This window comes from Schistocerca serialis, chromosome 3 (assembly GCF_023864345.2).
Source record: "Schistocerca serialis cubense isolate TAMUIC-IGC-003099 chromosome 3, iqSchSeri2.2, whole genome shotgun sequence".
Lineage (NCBI taxonomy): Eukaryota > Metazoa > Arthropoda > Insecta > Orthoptera > Acrididae > Schistocerca > Schistocerca serialis.
Window position 1 is genome coordinate 236639790 of NC_064640.1, and position 26050 is coordinate 236665839.

At 44.9% G+C, this 26050-nt stretch overlaps 1 protein-coding gene and 1 non-coding gene across 2 annotated transcripts in view; both read right to left on the minus strand.

Moving 5' to 3' along the window:
• Positions 1-26050, minus strand: part of LOC126470771 (voltage-dependent calcium channel gamma-7 subunit-like) — a 172241-nt gene that overhangs the window by 117401 nt on the left and 28790 nt on the right. The window lies entirely within an intron of this gene.
• Positions 23998-24071, minus strand: Trnas-cga (transfer RNA serine (anticodon CGA)). The gene has a single exon. It is a non-coding gene; the product is annotated as a tRNA-Ser (tRNA).

Consider the following 26050-nt stretch of genomic DNA (forward strand, 5'->3'; position numbering starts at 1 on the left):
ACATCCATGCCCGAGGCAGGATTCGAACCTGCGACCGTAGCAGTCACGCGGTTCCGGACTGAAGCGCCTAGAACCGCACGGCCACCGCGGCCGGCGTTCCAGGTTCCAAATGTGACGATCATCTGCTTCCTTAACAATCTCGAACTCCACCAGAGGTTGCTCTAATGCTGCCGGAAACAGTGATGGACCATGGAATTTTCAGTTGTTCTGAAAGGGCTCGTGCGCTACTTGGAGATCCCACATTGCGTTCAGCATTCCCAGCCATGGCAACAGTTGCTTCTTCAACAATTTGTAGCGCATCAGCCGCCGGCCTCTCCCAGCTGCAATTCCCAAATCTCCAGTTAATTCCAACTTCCCAGTCATGTTCTTAAGCCGCGGTGACGAAAGAGGGCCTCACCGTATTCCTTTGACGCGTCGATACTAGCGAAGAGCAGCAGCGCTGTTGCTGTACTTTTAGTAAGGCAACTTTATGAGTAAATCCCTGCTCACCTGTCCAGACGTATGATGACTGCCTGCAACTGTAGTGCACACAGACGCCAACGTTTCAGACCTACGTCGCCGTACCAGTACCGGCACCCAACCGCAAGTCGTGACGCAAACACTACCAACAACGTAAATCCTGCAGCGCACAGTGTGAACATCATTTCTATAAAGATGAGCACCCATACGGTAAACAGTTTTCCGTCCCCAGTGGCTGAAGTAGCGTACGTTTAATCGTAACTACGCTGAACTCCATTTTTCCCGTTTCTTACACACATGCTATAAAGGAAGAATACAAACTGCAATTGGAAAAAAAAGTTGCTACTGAAAATTCACAAGCAAGATTACGCATTGGAGTAACACTAGAACAGCGGAAAGGGTCAAATTGACCCCTGTCATAATATTTTCTTAAATGTCAGATCCATTTTTTTATTCGTTCGTTAAATCATGTGACTTTCTATTTTCTTCTCTTATTTACTATGATGTATTAGAATTTACAAAACATTATGTTTTCTTCCACATTTCACTCGATATTCCTAGAACGGCGGAAGGAGCCAATTTGACATTGCCGTAATCTGTCTTCTGAAAATAAGCAGATAATCCAACAATGAAGTGAGAACAGTCAGCTGTCATGCAGAGTTGTTGCGCCTCATTGATGCATCTTGGCTCGTGCACAATCCAGTCTGCCACAGTTTTTATCGTGTCATTCAGATAATATCCTTGGACCGTGGAAGACATTTTCGAACATGTATCGTCAGAGTCTGATGAAGATCTGTTACGTCTCTTAGAGAATTCCGACGTTGAATCGGAAACTGGCTTGGATTTTTTACCACAGCCAAATGAATATAAAGATGAAGACATGAATGATAAGGGACTAGTGGAGGATACTGACCTACGCCAAACTTTACCTTATCCATCACTACAGACCAAGGTGAGTGGCTCTACAAAGATGGTCGCCAGGGATGGAATCGAAGACGATATTGCCAGTTTTCCATGTTCTGGCGGAATATCGGCTGTGAACGTTCTAAAGGAGAGAGGTGGTTCTACTACATGCGCTTGTCAACGGTAGACGACTCTGTCATCAGTTCTTTCCGTCTTGTTTTTGACGAACTAGTTCCGCGTCTCATCAAGAAACACACCCAATCAAATGCTCGGAAAGCATTAAAAAATGACTGGAACGTCTTACTTGATAGCTAGCATGTATGCTCGGAGTGTCATATATACAGAAGGTATGTTTGCGGATGTAATCTGGTCGCATTCTTGGGGGTTTACTTTCATGAAGGACATTATGGCAAAGGACAGATTTCAGTAGCTTCTCAGATTTCTCCGTTTCAATAAAAATCAATTCGAGCTGAGCTTATGCCAGCCAACACATTCGCTCTTGTATCCGAAATTTGGGGAAATTAATTCTAAACAGTATTCGTTCTTACCGCCCTAGAGAAAATATAACCATAGACGAGCAACTCTTACCAAGCAAAGTAAGTTGCAGGTTGATTCAGTTCATACTAGACGAAGCAGACAATATGCTCTCAAATTGTCGATTGCTGTCGAAGTATCGACGAATTATAAATGTAATGCTTTTCCATACGTCGGAAGAGCGACACAAATAGAGAGAAGAAGTAACTCAGACTACGTCGTTCTGCGTCTCATGCGACGGTTTCTGAATCGAGGAAGAAACGTGACGAAGGAAACTTCTTCACGTCTCTTCAACTTTCTCAGAAGCTGAAAGAAAACTTAGAAAACATCATTAGGTAGTACAATGGACAAGAACTGTCGTGAAAACCCTAATGAGGCAAAGAAGCCAAATTCTGAATTACAATCCACCACCATCCCGCGCCAGACTGCTCTATGTCAGTATACCAAAGAAAGAAGAATAAAAATGTCAGTTTTCTAAGTACGCGGCATGCTGAAGTATCAATAAGAAGGAAAGAAGAAACCTGGAACCGTAACATTTTACAATGCAGCAGTATATGCGGTGAACGTGACTGATCAAACAGCCCTAAAATATGTTACAAATGTTGCATGTCTTCAAAAACATCTTGGACATGGTGGCAATAAATGCATGGGACATCTACAAAATAGTAACAACCTGAAAGTTAGAAAGGAAAAAGTTCATACTACAGATGGCGAATGAGCTCAAGGGAACGAAAGAGCAAGAAGAAAGAAGTAAAAAGGACGAGGATACTGGTCCAAAATCATCTGTAAAGCGGAAGAAATGCCAGATCAGCTGCTGCAAAGGAAACGAGGGCAGCGACAGCTGTGAAGCTCCATGAAGCCGTGTGCGGAAAATGCGTACGTAAAGTAGAAATCACCTATGGTAAGTGCGCCTAGCTGTGTCTAATGGCTTGATTTAAAAGTGGAACAAAGCCACCTGTAGAGCATTTGAGTGTAATATGGACCATACAACTAAGTGTGTCTAGAACGTTCTATAAATAGTTTAGTCCACTATTTGGGAAACTTGTTAGCATTACCAATAATAAATTTTTAAGATTTTATTGCCGAGATAAATAAAAAATATATTAATTACCGTGTTAAGTAATTATTCTTATAACTCGAAAAAAAGGTAGGGATTAACACAAACTAAAATAAAGTATGTGTTTGAGTCAAATACGAAAATATTTTATGTGGAGTCAAAAGGCCCATTTCCGCCGTTTACGGAATGTCAGAAACTTTGTCACTCTACTGTTAAATAGGATAAGGAGAACTTTGCTTCCGCACCTCGAAACGCCATCACGCAATCATACTGTTTGTCGGATCCAACCTTTCAACGGCGCGGGTATGCGTAATTTCGGTAATTGGAATCACGCCGCGGTGTTCACGTTATTTAAAGTGCAGCTTATGCAGTATTGACAGCTTCCTGGAAGTGAGCCTGGGGGTAGTCGGCCATTGATATTCATGCTAAACAGGTCATGTGCACTCTGGCCCGGCGGCGCAGAACATGGAGTCTAGCATAAAGAGTACACGTTCCAGATGGGTTGTGTGCATCAGTTGCATATTAAATGATTGTCATTTTATTCACTGGAATATAGCAGCAGGCTGCCATGAGCCGTTTCCGCTTCCAGTATCGTATGACCATGTAGAACTTCATGATAACAATTTTTATAAACAAATTACCGTTAAAAAGCTGTTATTCCGTCGGTTTTAAACTCTGCAAACGATTTTTGTGTTGCTAGGTGTGTAACATCCAGGTCGCATTTAGATGAAATGTTACCATCCGTTTTAAGCAGATAGAGATTTGAATGGAAGTTTATAAACAGCTCTTTCGTGCGCCCCTTAATGCAATAAATGGTCTGGGTTCTTACATTTTCAACCAGAACTCCAACGTATGGCTACTTACTAATGCTGTTTACAGTAAATCATGTATTTCCCAGTTGTAGTCACAAAAATTTGGAAATTTGTGGTAAGGTCTTATGGGACCAAACTGCAGAAGTTCAAAAATGGTTCAAATGGCTCTGAGCACTATGGGACTTAACATCTTAGGTCATCAGTCCCCTAGAACTTAGAACTACTTAAACCTAACTAACCTAAGGACATCACACACATCCATGCCCGAGGCAGGATTCGAACCTGCGACCGTAGCAGTCCCGCGGTTCCAGACTGTACCGCCTAGAACCGCTCGGCCACTCTGGCCGGCAGTATTTTACAGAATGAACTAAAACACACAATAAATAAATGTCATAACATATATTTGAAATCTGAAGTTTATGAAGTAATATGCAATACTTGAGACAAACAATACATCGAACAAACAAGACGTAACTCCAGCATCACATTTCGTGAACACACAGTAGGTACAGCTAGCAGCAAATCGTAATTTGGACAGCTTGTAATGCAGAACAAACACTTTCACGGATCTACTGAAGTTAATCTTCAAATTTTGCACAATGTCCCTGAAGTTCTATAAGAAAATACAATAAGAGAAATTTAAATTTTCATGCAGAACAAAAATATCGCTAACTATTACTCAGTAAACAAACAGATCTCAAAGACAGATATATTTTGATCTGTTTGATGACCTGCTATAAGAAAAAAATTGCTTGCGCCTTTTATATTTTGCTATATACTGAAAATCACGTATGGTGTGAAATAAGATAATTTACACTTTTCAAACAGCTATTTGTAATTAAGTTCAAGATAGCGCTTACATAGCGCTTTGTATGCATAATAAAGGTGGATATACACTCCTGGAAATGGAAAAAAGAACACATTGACACCGGTGTGTCAGACCCACCATACTTGTTCCGGACACTGCGAGAGGGCTGTACAAGCAATGATCACACGCACGGCACAGCGGACACACCAGGAACCGCGGTGTTGGCCGTCGAATGGCGCTAGCTGCGCAGCATTTGTGCACCGCCGCCGTCAGTGTCAGCCAGTTTGCCGTGGCATACGGAGCTCCATCGCAGTCTTTAACACTGGTAGCGTGCCGCGACAGCGTGGACGTGAACCGTATGTGCAGTTGACGGACTTTGAGCGAGGGCGTATAGTGGGCATGCGGGAGGCCGGGTGGACGTACCGCCGAATTGCTCAACACGTGGGGCGTGAGGTCTCCACAGTACATCGATGTTGTCGCCAGTGGTCGGCGGAAGGTGCACGTGCCCGTCGACCTGGGACCGGACCGCAGCGACGCACGGATGCACGCCAAGACCGTAGGATCCTACGCAGTGCCGTAGGGGACCGCACCGCCACTTCCCAGCAAATTAGGGACACTGTTGCTCCTGGGTTATCGGCGAGGACCATTCGCAACTGTCTCCATGAAGCTGGGCTACGGTCCCGCACACCGTTAGGCCGTCTTCCGCTCACGCCCCAACATCGTGCAGCCCGCCTCCAGTGGTGTCGCGACAGGCGTGAATGGAGGGACGAATGGAGACGTGTCGTCTTCAGCGATGAGAGGCGCTTCTGCCTTGGTGCCAATGATGGTCGTATGCGTGTTTGGCGCCGTGCAGGTGAGCGCCACAATCAGGACTGCATACGACCGAGGCACACAGGGCCAACACCCGGCATCATGGTGTGGGGAGCGATCTCCTACACTGGCCGTACACCACTGGTGATCGTCGAGGGGACACTGAATAGTGCGCGGTACATCCAAACCGTCATCGAACCCATCGTTCTACCATTCCTAGACCGGCAAGGGAACTTGCTGTTCCAACAGGACAATGCACGTCCGCATGTATCCCGTGCCACCCAACGTGCTCTAGAAGGTGTAAGTCAACTACCCTGGCCAGCAAGATCTCCGGATCTGTCCCCCATTGAGCATGTTTGGGACTGGATGAAGCGTCGTCTCACGCGGTCTGCACGTCCAGCACGAACGCTGGTCCAGCTGAGGCGCCAGGTGGAAATGGCATGGCAAGCCGTTCCACAGGACTACATCCAGCATCTCTACGATCGTCTCCATGGGAGAATAGCAGCCTGCATTGCTGCGAAAGGTGGATATACACTGTACTAGTGCCGACATTGTGCATGCTCTGTTGCCTGTGTCTATGTGCCTGTGGTTCTGTCAGTGTGATCATGTGATGTATCTGACCCCAGGAATGTGTCAATAAAGTTTCCCCTTCCTGGGACAATGAATTCACGATGTTCTTATTTCAATTTCCAGGAGTGTATATTACAGGTAATGCTGGACAATGTTTACGCATGTTTTCTACAGGTTCGAACACATCAAGCACCAAGCAATGTTAACACTCAGCGCTGTAGGACGACTTGTAACCAATGCGAATATGAAGACCATTCGACGTCAAATCTAAAGCTGTACAGTAGCGGCATAGAATCCATGATCACCGTCGATAAGCCGCTCATGTCATTAGGTAACCAGCGGCGTCCTGCAGCCTATATTTGGTGTACAAAAAGTCCTCGAGAGAGCAGTCCATTAAGGTGTTAACTGATTCCATTGGCTGGTCTATTACACTTTTAAACAGTATGATATGTAAATATTTATTTAGAGATAACTTACGATAGTACCAAACATTTGCTAAGGTTTATATTCATGCTGTCTGACAAGTATAGCATATGTTATATTCTTCTGGCTGAAGATGATGTAGGGTGACAGGCAAGCGGTAGAGCATCTTCTGCTGAACTCCATGACACCGCCACAAAGTGGTCAATATCAGCGGGTGGTATTCACAGTTCCTGCTCTGTGCCGCCATCTCCACACGGTCTCACTGGGCATAACATCAGAAGAGTCAGAGGCATGAGCGGTAGTGGAAACACTGATGGCAATAAAGAATGATTTTATTTAACTCCGGCACATGAAGTGTCGCAGTTCAGAGAGGGAAATGCGCCTCCATGTTATGACTCTGGCCAGAGCTGATATGTGGGTCCTGGCTTCTGCCCTGATTGCTGAGATGGGACTGACGGCATGCATTTGGTATGGCCATTGATGTAAGATCTGCATTATTTCTCTCAGCAGCATGGAGTCATGGCGTCACCATCGCAGTGTGGGGTACGACTCGCTGCCCTCTGACAGGAGTCAGATGGAGGCTGTTGGTGAGGAACCAAGTCCGGCTAGGAATTCAGTATCTGCAGCAGCAGGCATGAACGGCAGGTCGTTGGTCTGTGGCACCAAGTCCCATGAAGCACTTAGTGCTGGTGGCAGGTGCAGTCCTGTCTGGAACTCATGGTTGCTGCTGGTGGTGCCCAGTTGTCTCGCTGTCCGGTGTAGCTCTGGCATTGTGGTAGTGCTGCTGGTCTCCGACGACAAGTGATCACTGCCTCAAAATTCTGACTTATTTATATGCCTCTGGTGCGTATTTGTTTCACTAAAACCCAGCACCTAATGAAGTCATCTATAACAAGATACTTAGTCTGGTGTAGTGACATCACCCTGGTTACTATGCAGTTACCGCTGCAAGGTGCAGTTTACTGCTGCACTCTGCTATCCTTGCCTCAAAATTCACTGTGTGTGTCATTGCGACCCACATGATGCCACACTGCCACCTACTGGCCAGCAGCTGCTACTGTAATACTGGCTTTCTGCCTACATCTTATTACTTTTGTTGAAGACTTGTAGCTTTTGTTCAAAGACCGTGTAGCAACACTCAAGTGCCTCACTCAATAGAGAAGACTCAGTCCCTCGGCTCTTGCTGTGGTACAGTACTCTACTGTAATCACCTTTACCCATAATCTGTAAAACAAGTGCATAATACTTAATCGACTACTCATAACTACGAACCAATTACTATATTAATTTGCAGTTTCATAAATATATCTTTCATCCCTCGCTTGGCAGGTCCAGTCTTTGGGAAACTGAATTACCCCTGGAATCAGGGCTAGACAAAGCAAACGCCCCCTCTTTGTCTCTTTTCTGGCTAGTCATGTTGAAGGACGACAGCATCTTCTTCCAGTACACCCCGAATGGTGTGCATTAATGTAATAACTAAGCATATTTACAGTTGTTTAATGAACTCTTTCCGTCCTTCCGTTAAGCTTGTGGGTGAAGTGGACTAGTTCGCAGCTTTTACTATCAACAGCCGATACAAATCTTTCATCGGGTCTGATGAAGTTCGTCCCTTGGTCCGTAAGTACTGTCTCCAGCATCTCGACCTTCAGTATCCACCTAGTAACTAATGCGAACTGCTTGTTGGACCGGCCTCGGCACCATCTCTGTGTAATGACAAAAATGGTGTATTATGGTCTGCACAAAACTATTTCCTGCTGGTGTTCAGTTCAGTTGTTCTATAACACGTCTACCTTAAAGAAATTTAATTGTTCCGTTGCTCCTGGCAGTCACTGTAACAGTACCTGCTTCCGATTTGAATCCGCTTGCTGTGCAGAATCCAAGCAATTTGTGACATACTGATCGACATCATTCTTCCTTCCCTTCCACCAGTACTTTTCTACCACTCTCCGATTCGTCGCTCTGCGTCCTTCATGGCCCGGCTGATAGCACAACTCATGGTCCCAATTCGTTTTTTCTACGCAATAACCAGTCATGCATGCTACACCGCTGTTGGTTGCTATATGTCTAAACCCTTCGTTTGCGCTCTGAGCTGCTTGCCACCCCCCAAGGTCCTGACCTAGTGCTTGTAGTACTGCTATTTTTCTGCTTAACCCGTCTGCATTTCTTTGCTTCTTCCCTGGTTTGTAGATTACTTCTTACCCAAATTCACTAAGTTTTAATGCGTATCTACTCAATCTACTGGATGGGCTTCAAACCTAGTAATCCCTTCAAAGCAACATAGTCTCTCAATTCCTTGAACTCACTTCCATACAGATAACACCAGAAGTATGTTATCCCGTACACCAAGCTAAGCTTTTCCCTCTCCGTCACAGAATAATTCTTCTCTATTGCATTCAACTGTCTTGATGCAAATGCAACAGTGTGTTCCTGACCATCGACCTCCTAGCTCAACGCGAATCCAAGAGCGTTGTTCGATGCATCACATGATAATATGAACTCGTTCTGAATGTCTGGAAACACCATCATCAGACTCGATGTTAAAACCCTTTTCAGTTCCTCCAATGACACAAGCTTCACCCCCTTCTTTAACAACTGTGTAAGCGGTCTTGCAGTTTCTGAAAGCCTCGTCATGAACTTCCTATAATAACTTGCAAGACCCAGAAAAGATTGTAATTCATTTGGTCGTTCCTGGCCCCTGTCCTCCTGTTGGTGGATAATGGCACAGACAGGTCATCTGGAAGGAGGTTCGTCATGTTGGAGGTAGCTGAGAATTTCAAATTTCAACTCAGTTGTATGCTATGTCCTGAAACAATCTGTGGAGGGGTCAGATTGATGTGTGTGCTCTCAGTACTGCTATTGGAAACAAGAAATTGACCAATCGGGGATTTCACACCTCAATTGTAAGCGGTGCTGTATTAAATGATAGTTTGAATTTCAAATTCCAGCATTGATTTATACGGTCACGATTGTGGGATTCCCATCCACTGCAGATCTCCTAAGTGTATTTTATAAAGCAGTGCAGAATTCCTAAGTTCATTCTCTCAACTACAGCAGGACGAAGAACGAAGAGGAAAGGGTCTAACACATGATAGGATAGTAACAACAACAAATACCACTACAAGAGAGAGTGTACAGCAATGTAATGAGAAGCACTAAACCACATAGTTGCCCATACCCTTTGTTAAGTAGGAATATCTGAAGTAATCCACGCCGAATTCTGTGCGGAAAAATTAACATCCAGGTAGACAGTGAACAACAAGTTTATTATCAATAACATAAATTCATTCTTCTTCGTTTTGGAGCATAAATCCATAAGGACACCAAAACTAAAAGGGTAGGCTGAAAAGTATTGCACAAGGCGACCTAAATTACACACACACGCCAGATGGCATGTGGAAGATTACTTCGCCCTCTATAGGCATGCGCAGTTTGAACGCGTTGCGTTCGTCCAGTGTACTTTGAGCAGCGAAAGTACGGAGACGTGGTGTGACACTATGTCAACACGAGTTAAACGGAGTGCTGTTATCGAATTTTAGCTGCTGTAGAAGTGACTAGTATCGAGGTTCATCGTCGTTTGAAAGCTCTGTGACGGGGCCATGGGAAATCAATGGTGCGGGATAGCACAGAACGTTGGAGAGAGTCCGTTACTTGTCTCGGATAGGCGCATATGTGAAGGGGTTAAGATGTGCTTGGTAAACAGTACGGCAATCCTCCAATGTAGCTGTCAGATGTGTCGATCCGAACCTTGACGACGAGCATACGAGCCCTCAAGTTTCCATGGAGTCCAAAATCGCAATTGTCCAAAAATCTGGATGTTGCACGATTGGATTAGTTGACAGAATAGAGACCCCCAATGACGCCCTTTAGAACTCCATTCAGTGGCAGTTAGTCTACAAAATGGCATGTCTTTACACCCAGTAAACTTCTATGTTAAGAAACTAAAGTTAGGTAACCCATTATACTTGAATGATGTCTCATCTAACTGAGTAGTTCGTGTTTATTAAGCGATTAGTGTTTATCACAGATGACACATGAAGCTAATTTTCATATATTTGTGCTACTTCATACCTGGCAAAGTGAACTCCGATTGCAGTATATTTTGACTTAGTACCAGGAATCGTAGTTAGAGACTAATTTCGAAGATCGAAATCGTTTCACATCTGCTGGTGAATTAAGACAGTATAGTGGCAACGAAACACTCTTACAAAAGTTCATGAAGTAAAATTTCCTTGGCATCTCCCCAGAATCTGGTGTTCCAGGTTGTCGCTGTCCAGACGCAGTCTATGTTGTGAGGCCATATATGTGAGGATATCCGACAAGAACTGAATTTTAAAGCAGAAAAGTTTTTGTTACGTAGTTTTAGTTGATGGCTTCAACAGCAGTTAGCATGTCTGGACTTTAGCCATCATTATATTTCTACCATCGTTCTGTCTACCCCTTCCGGTGTTTTGTCTCACTACAAAATTTAAATGCCGTAGATCTGTGGACTGATATTCTGCCTGAAGCTACCGTTTCTCACCTGCTCTGCTAATGTTGCTACGAACAGTGGCTTACAATAGCTATGCTTTAAGCACGGAGTCGTCGTCGGCTGGAAGTTATTCTCATTTGCTGGGTGCCGGTAATAATTTGATATTCAACGCTATATGATTCAGGATGAAGAATGGTTCAAATGGCTCTAAGCACTATAGGACTTAACATCTGGGGTCATCTGTTCCCTAGACTTCGAATTACTTAAACCTAACTAACCTAAGGACATCACACACATCCATGCACGAGGCAGGATTCGGACCTGCGACCGTAGCAACAGCGCGTTTCCGGACTGAAGCGCCTAGAACCGCTCGGCCACAGCAGCCGGTCAGGATGAAGAATATACTAAACAGGATGTTATTCTTATATAGTGGCAAATATACAAACTTTTACTACCGACATCCATAATTTTTAATTTTTAGATGATTTGTTGGGTGCATGTCAAGTTCTTTAAACTGTTGTTGCTAATGTAGATTGATATCAAGAACATTCCTGTGGGCCTAAAACAGCTTTTGCAGCTATTATAATACAGTGTGGAGCACAGTAGGCTCACTATGCGAGATCTGTTTTGCTAGATAAAACCTTTCGTGCAACTTCACTGTTAAAAGTCTGCAACCTTGCTGTCTACAAAAAATCCTAAAAATTCTAAACAAAATAAATCATGCAAGTTGCTTTTTACTACCATTAATTCATTTTTAATACTTTCGCAATAAAGAACTGTTGGTTCCACTAAATTTACGACTTTCGACTGGTGTAACTGTCGCTGTTGCCTACAGGATTACTGACTACTGAACGCAGACAACGAAATGACGGTTAAACTGTTGGTTTATTAGGAGTAGTGGTCGTAACAGCCTGAATGTATAAGTGATGTAATATACACACAGGATAGAGCCGTGTAGTGGACGTCCAATCGATCACAATCCATCAGACGGAAATGCGACATTATGTAGCTACATCTATAAAGCGGCAGCAAAACAGCGACAAGCGAACCAAAGTGAATGAGTTTAAGCTAGCTTGTCCCAGCTAATTCCTGTTACGCTAAAGAGCGCAATTACAGGTTAAACAGCTTACGCTGAGTGTTTAAACCGTACAGTCAGATGCTGGAAAATTCCAGTACACAGCTGGTTTCGTCAAAAAGGTCAAGCTTTGCGGGTGGTTCACAGTTGTCAGCGTATCTTCGAATACTTCCACAGGTCCCATGTAACGCAGGAGAATGTCTCCCACAGCAAAATACTGCTCTCACCAGCCAGTATCCGTGGCGCGCTGCACGTTTCGAGCCGACATTCACCTCGATGATGGTGTTTGTGGGGAGGACCATCAACGTAATGTGGCAAAAATGTGTTTCACCTGAAGAGTCAACACGTGTCCATTGATCAATAGTCGAATCTCGATGGTCCCGTGCTCACTGCAATCTTATTTGACGATGTCGTTGGATCAATAACTGAACGCTTAGGGGTGGTCTGCTGCGGAGCTCCATGTTCAACAATGTACGATAAATGGTGCGGTGTGCTCTGGAACACTTCTGAGTGCACCACCAGTGTGCTCTTTCGGCAGAGAGCTACAGATCATCATTTAAAAAACATCTACATCTATACTCCGCAAGCCACCCAACGGTGTGTGGCGAAGGGCACTTTACGTGCCACTGTCATTACCTCCCTTTCCTGTTCCAGTCGCATATGGTTCGCGGGAAGAACGACTGCCGGAAAGCCTCCGTGCGCGCTCGAATCTCTCTGATTTTACATTCGTGATCTCCTCGGGAGGTATAAGTAGGGGGCAGCAGTATATTCGTTACCTCATCCAGAAACGCACCCTCTCGAAACCTGTACAGGAAGCTACACCGCGATGCAGAGCGCCTCTCTTGCAGAGTATGCCACTTGAGTTTGCTAAACATCTCCGTAACGCTATCACGCTTACCAAATAACCCTGTGACGAAACGCGCCGCTCTTCTTTGGATCTTCTCTATCTCCTCCGTCAAACAGATCTGGTACGGATCCCACACTGATGAGCAATACTCAAGTATAGGTCGAACGAGTGTTTTGTAAGCCACTTCCTTTGTTGATGGACTACATTTTCTAAGGACTCTCCCAGTGAATCTCAACCTGGCACCCGCCTTACCAACAATTAATTTTATATGGTCATTCCACTTCAAATCGTTCCGCACGCATACTCCCCGGTATTTTACAGAAGTAACTGCTACCAGTTTCGTTCCGCTATCATATAATCATACAATAAAGGATCCTTCTTTCTATGTATTCGCAATATATTACATGTTCAAATGTTCAGATGTGTGTGAAATCTTGTGGGACTTAACCGCTAAGGTCATCAGTCCCTAAGCTTACACACTAATTAACCTAAATTATCCTAAGGACAAACACACACACCCATGCCCGAGGAAGGACTCGAACCTCCGCCGGGACCAGCCGCAAAGTCCATGACTGCAGCGCCGAAGACCGCTCGGCTAATCCCGCGCGGCATCATCATCTATCCTACTTTACACAGCAGACAAGCCTTCGAACCCCGCGTCCTGTGAAGAGTCGTGGACGTCCAAACATGTAACGCCTAGTGGTAGTTTCACTGCCTTCTACCACTTCCTGCAGATGATCACGCCAGTAGCGCGTGAACATTCGAGCAGCTTCGTCGTTTTCGAGATACTCGTTCACAGGCTCTGCGAAATAATAATCTGCTCTTTGACAAAGTCGCTTATCGCAATGGATTTCCCCATTTGCAGCCCATACCTTCGCTAAGGTGATCCCCCGTCCGCGTCTGATCCGCTTACATACTGTTGTTACCGCGTAGCGTGCCCCAACGCCACAAGACGGCACCCAACGTCGCGGTGTGCAGTGGTCATAATGTTTGGCTTATCAGTGTAGTCACTGGATGTCAACTGAGTAACAAAACCATCAGAGACATTTCAAACCTTCTACAGCTGCCCAAGTAGACTCTTGGTGAAGTGACTGGGAAGTGGAATGGCGAAGTAATGGTCAAAGCTAAACCAGGACGAGGCAGACCCCATGTACTCATGGACAGGGACCGACGAGCATTACTGTGAGTCTTTGGAAGAAATCGTGTGGAATTAGGGAAAGGAAGCGCTCTCGAGTTCCATATTCCTACCAGCAGTCCAGTTAGTACAATGACTGTGAGCAGTGAGTTACACTACTGGCCATTAAAATTGCTACACCAAGAAGAAATGCAGATGATAAACGGATATTCACTGGACAAATATATTATACTAGAACTGACATGTGATTACATTTTCACGCAATTTGGGTACATAGATTAGCCGGCCGGGGTGGCAGTGCGGTTCTGGGCGCTTCAGTCAGGAACCGCGTGACTGCTACGGTCGCAGGTTCGAATCCTGCCTCGGGCATGGATGTGTGTGATGTCCTTAGGTTGGTTAGGTTTAATTAGTTCTAAGTTCTAGGGGACTGATGACCTCAGATGTTCAGTCCCATAGTGCTTTTTTTTTTGTGCATAGATCCTGAGAAATCCGTACCCAGAACAACCACCTCTGGCCGTAATAACGGCCTTGATACACCTGGGCACTGAGTCAAACAGAGCTTGGATGGCGTGTACAGGTACAGATGCCCATGCTTCAACACGATACCACAGTTCATCAAGAGTAGTGACTGGCTGGCGTATTGTGATGAGCGGACGTTTTCAGTTGGTGAGAGATCTGGAGAATGTGCTGGCCAGGGCAACAGTCGAACATTTTCTGTATCCAGAAAGTCCCGTACAGGACCTGCAACATGTGGTCATGCATTATCCTGCTGAAATGTAGGGTTTCGCAGGGATCGAATGAAGGGCAGAGCCACGGGTCGTAACACATCTGAAATGTAACGTTCACTGTTCAAAGTGCCGTCAGTGCGAACAAGAGGTGACCGAGACATGTAACCAATGGCACCCCATACCATCTCGTAGGGTGATACGCCAGTATGGCGATGACGAATACACACTTCCAATGCGCATTCACCGTGATGTCGCCAAACACGGATGCGACCCTCATGATGCCGTAAACAGAACCTTGATTCATCCGAAAAAATGACGTTTTGCCATTCGTGCACCCAGGTTCGTCATTGAGTACACCATCGCAGACGCTCCTGTCTGTGATGCAGTGTCAAGTGTAACCGCAACCATGGTCTCCGAGCTGATAGTCCATGCTGCTGCAAACGTCGTCGAACTGTTCGTGCAGATGGTTATTGTCTTGGAAACGTCCCCATCTGTTGACTCAGGGATCGAGACGTGGCTGCACGATCCGTTACAGCCATGCGGATAAGATGCCTGTCATCTCGACATCTAGTGATACGAGGCCGTTGGGATCCAGCAGGGCGTTCCGTATTACCCTCCTGAACCCACCGATTCCATATTCTGCTGACAGTCATTGGGTCCTGACCAACGCGAACAGCAATGTCGCGATACGATAAACCGCAATCGCGATAGGCTACAATCCGACCTTTATCAAAGTCGGAAACGTGATGGTACGCATTTCTCCTCCTTATACGAGGCATCACAACAACGTTTCACAAGGCACCGCCTGTCAACTGCTGTTTGAGTATGAGAAATCGGTTGGAAACTTTCCTCATGTCAGCACGTTGTAGGTGTCGCCACCAGCGCCAACTTTGTGTGAATGCTCTGAAAAGCTAATCATTTGCATATCACAGCATCTTCTTCCTGTCGGTTAAATTTCGCGCCTGTAGCACGTCATCTTCGTAGTGTAGCAATTTTAACGGCCAGTAGTTTATGTCGTATGAGGTTCAATGGTTCAATGGTTCTCAATAATCCACAAATTTCTATGGTCAATGCCAAGCGACGTTTGAGGTGGTCTAAAGAGCTATGTCACTGGACAGCCGATTAACGGAACCAAGCGATCTGGAGTGACGCATACCGCCATATTTTGTGACAATCCGAAGGAAGCTTTTGGGTTTGCGTATCTCAGGAGAACGTTTCCTGCCATTATGCGTTGTGCCAACAGTGGAGTATGGAGGAGATGGTGCTACGGTAAGAAGGTGTTTTCCGTGCTTAGGCTGTGATCCCTCTACGGCGCTCAAAAAACACTAAATGCGGAAGGATATAAACACATTTCAGAGCATTGTGTAATGCGTGCAGCAGAGGTCTATGATCTTTTGCATCATTTCGCTCACAAAGCAGCATCTGTGACGCGATGGTTTGTGGACTGCGACATTCCTGGCATGGACTGGGCTGCTCCGCGCCTTGACTTGAACCTATGGGAGGAGTTTTAGAACGTGTTACAACATCGACTCCGCTCAAAACCCCAGCATTCAACATCACTGTCTTCTCTAGTTTGGGTTTTCGAAGAAGGAGGGCTGCTGCCATTCCCCCACATACATTCAGACACGTCATTGAAAGTGTCCTCAGAAGCGTTCAAGCTGTCACAAAGGCGAAAGATGGATGTACCCAATATTAAAGGCCAGTAATTGGTGACCATATACTTTTGATAAGACAGCAGATATGACCTCATCTTCGTCAGGACCTTAAACCCTGATCTTCCTTGGTTTAAATGGCTCTGAGCACTACGGGACTTAACTTCTGAGGTCATCAGTCCCCTACAACTTAGAACTACTTAAACCTAACTAACCTAAGGACATCACACACATCCATGCCCGAGGCAGGAGTCGAACCTGCGACCGTAGCGGTCGCGCGGTTCCAGACTGAAGCGCCTAGAACCGCTCGGCCACTCCGGCCGGCCTGATCTTCCTTCCTTTGTATAAATTACATTGGTAGATAATAAAGAAGACCAGTAGAGTCAGTTGCTAGTAATATGTATAGTATCGAATACACTAAAACAGGGCCGGCCATGGCATGCTAAATTTCATACATGCAGCGTGCACGGGCCGCGTGGGGGGCAAAGCCTGGCCTGTCACACGGCTTTGCTCGATCCTACTCTGAAGAATACGGAATAGCGTCAAATTTAATTTAGCGTTGCGGTACGGGATTTTTCTGTCGGCACAACTCTCTGAATTCTGCAGAATAGCGCTGTTTACCCTTCGCTATTTGTTTATGATACGAAGGACGTTCACGGGTCCAGTAACTGTTTGCTCAAAAACAGGCAATACAGCGATCTATTGTCTCAATCCTTTAAAATGAATGGGAATGACAGAAGGGAAGGATGAGATTCTCAGTTCGCATTGCCGACGGGTACAGCATTTTTGTATGAAATGACATTACAGTACAATGCAGAAGGAATTTAAAGATGTAGTGGACAATGAAAGAGCAGAAAATTGCAACGACGACAGATGGGATTCATTGTTCTGTACAACAAGAAGCACTTCGTACTAAATTGCAGGCATTTTTCCATCGTCAGTTTTAACAGTTTTCAATGGAACTGAACAAAGAGTTGGAGACTGCATATATTACTACGAAGTACATTGGTTAAGTCAAGGGACATGTTTGGAACGATTTTTCGATTTGGAGCTCGCTATTGTTGAAATTAGTGAACGCTTTGACTTTAATAAAGGTGTGAAGCAAGGGGATTATCTCTCCACTGTCCTATTCAATACAGCCCTGCATAGTGCAGTAAATAAAATCAACAAAAGAGGCACCATATTTATGAAAAATAGCCAAATATGTGCATACGCTGATGACATTGCTATAGTAGGAAGAAATAGCAATACACTCCTAGAAATATACTGGGCATTGGAAACAGTAACCTTAAAAATTGGCCTCATAGTAAACGAAAACAAAATATATGGTAATATCACAATCTGAGGCCAGAAGAACCCCTAAAAACCTAAACATCAATTGGAAATGCTTCAATGGGTTGTCCTCTTTTAACTACCCTATAACAAATGATAACAGTATTGGAAATGCTATAAGGGAAAGAATACAAGCAGGAAACAGAGCTTACTTTGGAAATATGCAACTTTTCAAAAATAGCCTTGTTACAAGAAAAACTAAACTGCTAATATATAATTCCCTAGTCCGCCCAGTTATCACATACGGCTCAGAGGTATGGACGTTGACAGAACACGATAAAAATGCACTAAGAACCATTGAGCGGAAAGTACTGCGAAAAATCTGTCGGCCAGCAAGGGAGGAAGAAGGCTGGAAAATACGCTACAATACCGAATTACAAGAGTTAATACAAGGCAGGGACATAGTAACATTTGTGAAATTACAGCGAATACGATCGCTAGGACACTTGGAGAGAATGGCAGAGGATAGAATTCCAAAGAAAATGATGAAAGGTATGATCCATTCAGTTAGGCGAAAAGGGAGACCTAGAAGGCGATGGCTCGACGAGGTAATAATGGATATCACCAGTATGGGAGTCCGGGGATGGAAAAGAGCAGCAAATAACCGAGAAGTCTGGAGGAAGATTGTTGAAGAAGCCAAGGCACACCAAGGGCTGTAGCGCTACTGAAGAAGAAGAAGATTGTTGAAATTATGAAGGGAAAAGGAGTGCACGAACAAAAATTAGAACATCCGGAATAGATTGCAGACTTCACATTTTAAGTGGGCTTGACGGCACATTGCCCACAGTAAGACTTTGCAAGGTAACATCTTTCTGATTTAATGGGGACACAAGAACACTTCTCTAAATGTTCTGAGGACACTGTCAATCTTACATGTTTTCGAAACCGTTTGCCATTTCAGTTGAAAGCGCTCCTGTGGATATGCAGATATAACTGATTGAAATTCAAGGTAATTCCGGTTTTAATGACAAATTTTTAACTTAAAATTGTCTAGGACATGTACATTGCTTTCCTCGGGTAGAGTTTCCAAATCTCCGTAATGAGGCTGAGGAAGTGCTATAATATTTCGACCGAATAATTAAGTCACGATTATGTGGCGACGTGAGTGCGAAACTCTGAAACTGTCTGCGTCTGTCCGTCTAAGAACACTTTGTACCAGATAAGAATTATATTATGTCTTCAGCGCCCCGAAAATAATTAAATAATGAAAATTTGTTTTGTGATCTATATTGTTGAGAAACGTGAACGATGAAACCAAGTTGTACGCAATGCGACTGCACTGCCATTTGAATGCAGCAATATCGTAGTTTCCCCCTTTTCCCCTCCCAGCGTGGTGTGGTGGTGGGGAAACGTGCAACAAGGCTGGGCGCCTTGGCACTCGGGCTTGGGCATGGCCTGCAAGCCGAAACCTTAAGCCGCACCTGCACAAGAGGCAAAATCCAAGGCCGATGCCAATGTCACTTACATCGAACCCTGGGGTACAGGGAATTCGTAGACATATTCAAACAACTTTTTTGGTGACCTGCTCCAAGTGTGTTGTAAGCAATTACTAAGTGTGCAATAGTTTGTTCTTAGCCAAACCAACTTGTGTAGTTCTCGCTGCTAGAGACTATTTAATAGCTGTACACTACTGGCCACTAAAATCGTTACACCACGATGACGTCCTACAGACGCGAAATTTAACCGACAGGAAGAAGATGCTGTGATACGCAAATGATTAGCTTTTCACAGCATCCACACAAGGTTGGCGCCGGTGGCGACACCTACAACGTGCTGACATGAGGAAAGTTTCCAACCGATTTCTCATACACAAACAGCAGTTGACCGGCGTTGCCTGGTGAAACGTTGTTGTGATGCCTCGTATAAGGAGGAGAAATGCGTACCATAACGTTTCCGACTTTGATAAAGGTCGGATTGTAGCCTATCGCGATTACGGTTTATCGTATCGCGACATTGCTGTTCGCGTTGATCGGGATCCAATGACTGTTAGCAAAATATGGAATCGGTGGGTTCAGGAGGGTAATACGGAACGCCCTGCTGGATCCCAACGGCCTCGTATCAGTCGAGATGACAGGCATCTTGTCCGCCTAGTTGTAAGGGATCGTGCAGCCATGTCTCGCTCCCTGAGTCAACAGATGGGGATGTCTGCAACACTACAACCATTTGTACGAACAGTTCGACGACGTTTGCAGTAGCATGGACTATCAGCTCGGAGACCATGGCGGCGTTTACCCTTGATGCTGCATGGTGTACTCAACGACGAACCTGGGTGCACGAATGGCAAAACGTCATTTTATCGGATGAATCCAGGTTCTGTTTACAGCATCGTGATGGTCGCATCCGTGTTTGGCGACATCGCGGTGAAAGCACATTGGAAGCGTGTATTCGTCACCACCATACTGGCGTATCACCCGGCGTGAAGGTGTGGGGTGCCATTGGTTACACGTCTCGGTCACCTCTTGTTCGCATTGACGGCACTTTGAACAGTGGACGTTACATTCCAGATGTGTTACGACTCGTGGCTTTACCCTTCATTCGATCCCTGCGAAACCCTACATTTCAGCAGGATAATGCACGACCGCATGTTGCAGGTCCTGTACGGGCCTTTCTGGATACAGAAAATGTTCGACTGTTGCCCTGGCCAGCACATTCTCCAGATCCCTCACCAAACAAAAACGTCTGGTCAATGGTGGCCGAGCAACTGGTTAGTCACAATACGCCAGTCACTACTCTTGATACACTGTGGTATCGTGTTGATGCTGCATGGGCAGGTGTACCTGTACACGTAATCCAAGCTCTGTTTGACTGAATGCCCAGGCGTATCAAGGTCGTTATTACGGCCAGAGGTGGTTGTTCTGGGTACTGATTTCTCAGGATCTATGCACCCAAATTGCGTGAAAATGTAATTACATGTCAGTTCTAGCATTATATATTTTTCCAATGAATACCCGTTTATCATCTGCATTTCTTCCTGATGTAGCAATTTTAATGGGCAGCAGTGTATTTATCACTCACATTAATAATGTGTCGTGTACATAAAAATCCTGAATCACTGATCAGCAGAACGTTTATTCTCAAAGTAAAGTAGTCTTTTCATTTTTAAGTTTACACTGTTAAAGAATTATTTTGTATGTATAGTGGTGCGAGAGGGGGGGGGGGGGGGATGTCTATCAGGGCGACATGCCTAAAGCTGCCATTTCCGACAGGTTGTGATGGATGTCAACAACATCGTGTAGGGCACACGCTAACTGTAGTGTCACGGGAATGCAACTGCGCATCACTGTTTATTGTTTCTCCTCTTTTAAATGGCTCTGAGGACTATGGTACTTAACTGCTAAGGTCATCAGTCACCTAGAACTTAGAACTACTTAAACCTAACTAACCTAAGGACATCACACACATCCATGCCCGAGGCAGGATTCGAACCTGCGACTGCAGCGGTTTTGCGGTTCAAGACTGTAGCCCCTAGAACCGCTCGGCTACATCGGCCGGCCCGCTTTTAAACCAACAAATACAAGGTAAGAGCTAATCTGATGACTTCTTAATGATGCACAGATATTTACAAGTCCTTACGAGCATGTGAATAAAGCAGAAGAGGCCAATCCTAGGCATGTTCAGCATAGTGGCTACTTTGTAGTGTATGTTCCCATCCGTGGTTTCCATGTGGTGGACGTACTGTGCTAGTTATGGAAAGTGACATCGCAACCCGTTACTCGGGAGAGATGCCACTGTTTTTTTTGGGGTAAGATGACGAATTTTATTCCTTTATATAGATATTATTTTCATATCAAATGCCTCGAAAGTACGTAAGAATATCAAATAAGGGTGAGTGGTCTGAAGAACTCTTACAAATAGCTATGGAGCATGCAAGGACTGGTGGAATGAATTGTTTTAGCGATTCCCAAGAATATAGCATCCCATACAGAATACTGAAACAACGTCTGACGGAGAACGATGAAAAGAAGCTGAAATCCTCACAGAACTAGTCTAACTGAAGAGGTAAGAGCAAGGTCACAGCAAATTAAGTTTAAAAGCAATCTAGGATCAGCGAAACAGGCAGGCCACAAAATGACAATGATTATTGTGCTCATTGTGCAATGAATTCCTACGATAAGAATGGACTACAGGTAGACCTATTCAGTATCTCATGTGCAAAAAGGGTTGCATTAAACCTGTACAGAAGAAGAAAACGTGCAATAACTGTGCAAAGAAACTGATTTAATGTTGAAACAGTTCTGTTATTTGTTGGTTTCTTAAATCCATTTACGAGGGCAGTTCAATAAGTAATGCAACACATTTTTTTTCTCGCCCAATTTTGGTTGAAAAAACCGGAAATTTCTTGTGGAATATTTTCAAACATTCCCGCTTCGTCTCGTATAGTTTCATTGACTTCCGACAGGTGGCAGCGCTGTACGGAGCTGTTAAAATGGCGTCTGTAACGGATGTGCGTTGCAAACAACGGGCAGTGATCGAGTTTCTTTTGGCGGAAAACCAGGGCATCTCAGATATTCATAGGCGCTTGCAGAATGTCTATGGTGATCTGGCAGTGGACAAAAGCACGGTGAGTCGTTGGGCAAAGCGTGTGTCATCATCGCCGCAAGGTCAAGCAAGACTGTCTGATCTCCCGCGTGCGGGCCGGCCGTGCACAGCTGTGACTCCTGCAATGGCAGAGCGTACGAACACACTCGTTCGAGATGATCGACGGATCACCATCAAACAACTCAGTGCTCAACTTGACATCTCTGTTGGTAGTGCTGTCACAATTGTTCACCAGTTGGGATATTCAAAGGTTTGATCCCGCTGGGTCCCTCGTTGTCTAACGGAACACCATAAAGAGCAAAGGAGAACCATCTGTGCGGAATTGCTTTCTCGTCATGTGGCTGAGGGTGACAATTTCTTGTCAAAGATTGTTACAGGCGATGAAACATGGATTCATCACTTCGAACCTGAAACAAAACGGCAATCAATGGAGTGGCGCCACACCCACTCCCCTACCAAGAAAAAGTTTAAAGCCATACCCTCAGCCGGTAAAGTCATGGTTACAGTCTTCTGGGACGCTGAAGGGGTTATTCTGTTCGATGTCCTTCCCCATGGTCAAACGATTTCTGGTGGAAATGCGTTATCTTTAGATTTTACTAAATTATGGTTCCACGTTCCTCTTCTTTTGTCTGCATGTGAAAGCTAATCTCAGGAATTAATGATGGAATTTTGATACGGTTCTCACTAGCATAAGGAGCAATGGTATTAAAAAGAGACAGATGGAATAAAAGTAAGGAAACTTTATTTTTTCAAAAAGTAATTACTGTAAATGTTAATACATTTATTCCGCGGTGAGACAAGACGGCCAGTGCCTTCATGGAAAGCTGTTCGAGGTTTCCAAGGAACCAGCTTTCCGTCCGAAGCAAATCGACGACCATGGATGTCTTTCTGCAGGGTTACAAAAATATGGAAATCGCATGGGGAGACATCGGGGCTGTATGGAAGATATGTAAGGACATCCCAGCGAAACTTCTGCAGCACAGTTGAACCAACCTTGGCAACATGTGGAACTGCATTATCCTGCAAAAGAATGATACCGTCCATCAACGTTCCTAGGCGTTTGACTTTAATGGCGCTCTTCAATTTTTGCAAAGTGTCTACGCACCGCTGTGGAGTAATTGTGGCACAGTGTTCCAGAGAGCCAATGAGCAGCGTTCCCTTGTAGTCAAAGAAAATGGTCATGAGGACTTACCGGAGCTGGCGTGCCTGTATCGACTACGCTGCAGAATTGTCGCTGGAAAGCCCTTACACATCATTCATACAACCCCAATCTCTCCCCACGCGATTTCCACATTTTTGTAGCTCTGAAGAAAGACATTTGTGGCCGTTGAATTGCTTCGGATGAAGAAGTGCACACGTGGATGCAATGATGGCTTCGAAGGCAACAGCAAACATTTTTCCATGAAGGCACTGGCCGTCTTGGCACACAGTGGGACAAATGTATTAACAGTTATGGTGATTACATTTGAAGTAATAAACGGTTTATTAAATTTTTTTCTGTGTGTCTTTTTCATGTTACTGCCCTTTGTAGACAGCCTAATTCATGAGGAAAGAATGTGTACATAATCTGTAAATATTTCGTGCAGATTGACCGAACTGTGATAAATTAATATTCCCATCGCTTATTTCTGTCTGTTTGTGAAGGCTACAGTGGGATGAATGCGTTAACGATTACGGCGATTGCTTTTAAAATAATGAATAGTTAACTTACTTTTCTTCCATCTGTCTCGTTTTCGTATTAATGCCCCTTATACTAGTGAAAACAGTATCTGAATTCCAGAATGAGATTTTCACTCTGCAGCGGAGTGTGCGCTGATATGAAACTTCCTGGCAGATTAAAACTGTGTGCCCGACCGAGACTCGAACTCGGGACCTTTGCCTTTCGCGGGCAAGTGCTCTACCAACTGAGCTACCGAGCACGACTCACGCCCGGTACTGTAGGGCTTTTCGGACGGTTTTCACTAATAGACTGATTCACGAGAAAGCTTTGCGTATGTAGGGTGTCTCAAGAGGAATGATGAGTATTCAGGGAGATGACAGGAACGATCATTCGAATCAAAATAATCTATTGAACATGGCCTCTAAAATGCATAACTTTAAGGGCTATGAGCACTTCATCTTCAATGCGGTGAAACAAATACCTTTTACTGCAAGCTTTTTGCTTCCCATGTTTTGAGACGTGGTAGTATGGACCAAAATAAGAAAAAACGCAGACTGAATATTAGCTGTAATGTGGATATGATAAGAGCTACGAGCCCTTCATCTTCGTTACTGTGAAACACAGCTCTTCTATTTAAGAAGTGCCCATAACTCTTAAGGCAAGCATTTTAGAGCCCCTCTTGGGACATCCTTTCTAATGTATTACCACTGCGCTGTAAAGTCATCCGGCCGAACATGCAGGGTACTTAAAAATAAACCTCCGCTACTTTCGAGGGCTCCCATGACAAACTTGTGGTTATAGGACAATGAAACTCATTGGAAACATTTGCAAGTACATGCGGAAGACAGATAAGGGCCGGCCGCGGTGGTCGTGCGGTTCTAGGCGCTCCAGTCCGGAGCCGCGCTGCTGCTACGGTCACAGGTTCGAATCCTGCCTCGGGCATGGATGTGTGTAATGTCCTTAGGTTAGTTAGGTTTAAGTAGTTCTAAGTTCTAGGGGACTGATGACCACAGCAGTTGAGTCCCATAGTGTTCAGAGCCATTTGAACCATTTTTTGAACAGATAAGGAGTAAACCACTGACCGACATTTTAGTTTCTACATAAGAGGGAAACAATTGTTAACTGAGTATCGTGTTTACGTTCCAGGATACAAACGTTGCTCAATGTGACGACCATCTACATCCACGACAGCCTGGAACAGCACTAGGCATTTCTCTAATGCTGCCCGAAGTAGTAGTGGACCAAGGAAGGTTCGGTTGTTGTGACTCAGCTCGCGCACAAGTTTAAGGTCGTACATTGCTTCCAGCATTTCAGCCATGGCAAAAGTAACTTCTTCAACAACTCGTGGAGCCGTCGGCTTCACACAGGAGCAGTTCGCAAACGACCAGTTAGTTTGAACTTCCGAATCATGTTAAACATCGGTAAGGAAAGAGGACCTCTCCGTATTCTTTTAATGCGTCGATACTCGCGAAGAGCAGGAGCACTGTTGCTGTTTTACCAAAACAGCTTTACGAGTAAAGCCCTGCTCACCTTGTCGGTTCAGTCCGGAACCGCGCTGCTACTACGGTCGCAGGTTCGAATCCTGCCTCAGGCATGGATGTCTGTGATGTCCTTAGGTTAGTCAGGTTTAAGTAGTTCTGAGTTCTAGGGGACTGATGACCTCAGATGTTAGGTCCCATAGTGCTTAGAGCCATTTGAACCATCACCTTGTCGAGATCCATGTTGACTGTCTGTAACCTTAATTCACACTCATGCTTGTTTCAGCCCTATGTCGCCGTACCAGTACTGATGGTTAACGCCAAAACATAACAATAACACTACTAACAACGCGAATCCTGCAGCATATAGTCTGAACATAATTTCTGTTGAGCTGGGTACTCACACTGTAAACAATTTTCCACCTACACTGTTTCAAGTAGCGAAAGTTTAATTATAACCACTCTGTACTTGGTTCTACCCGAGCGAAGCCGGTGTGGATTGTTAGTTACGTGATGGAAAGCACATGGGTAAATGGTGCATTGAGTCGAATCTTTTTTTAGCAATGTAGAGCTGTTGAACCAGCATCACCTCGGCAGGATCTCAGCGATATTCTCACAGAGTGATGCAGATAATGGTAGCGGATAACCACGACTTTGTGCAACTGTCTTTCATCCAGCGGCACGTGCAGGTGCGATTAAGGCGGCGCAGTTGCACGAATGTCACTCAACACTCTATACTTTACGCGGGATTATCATTGAG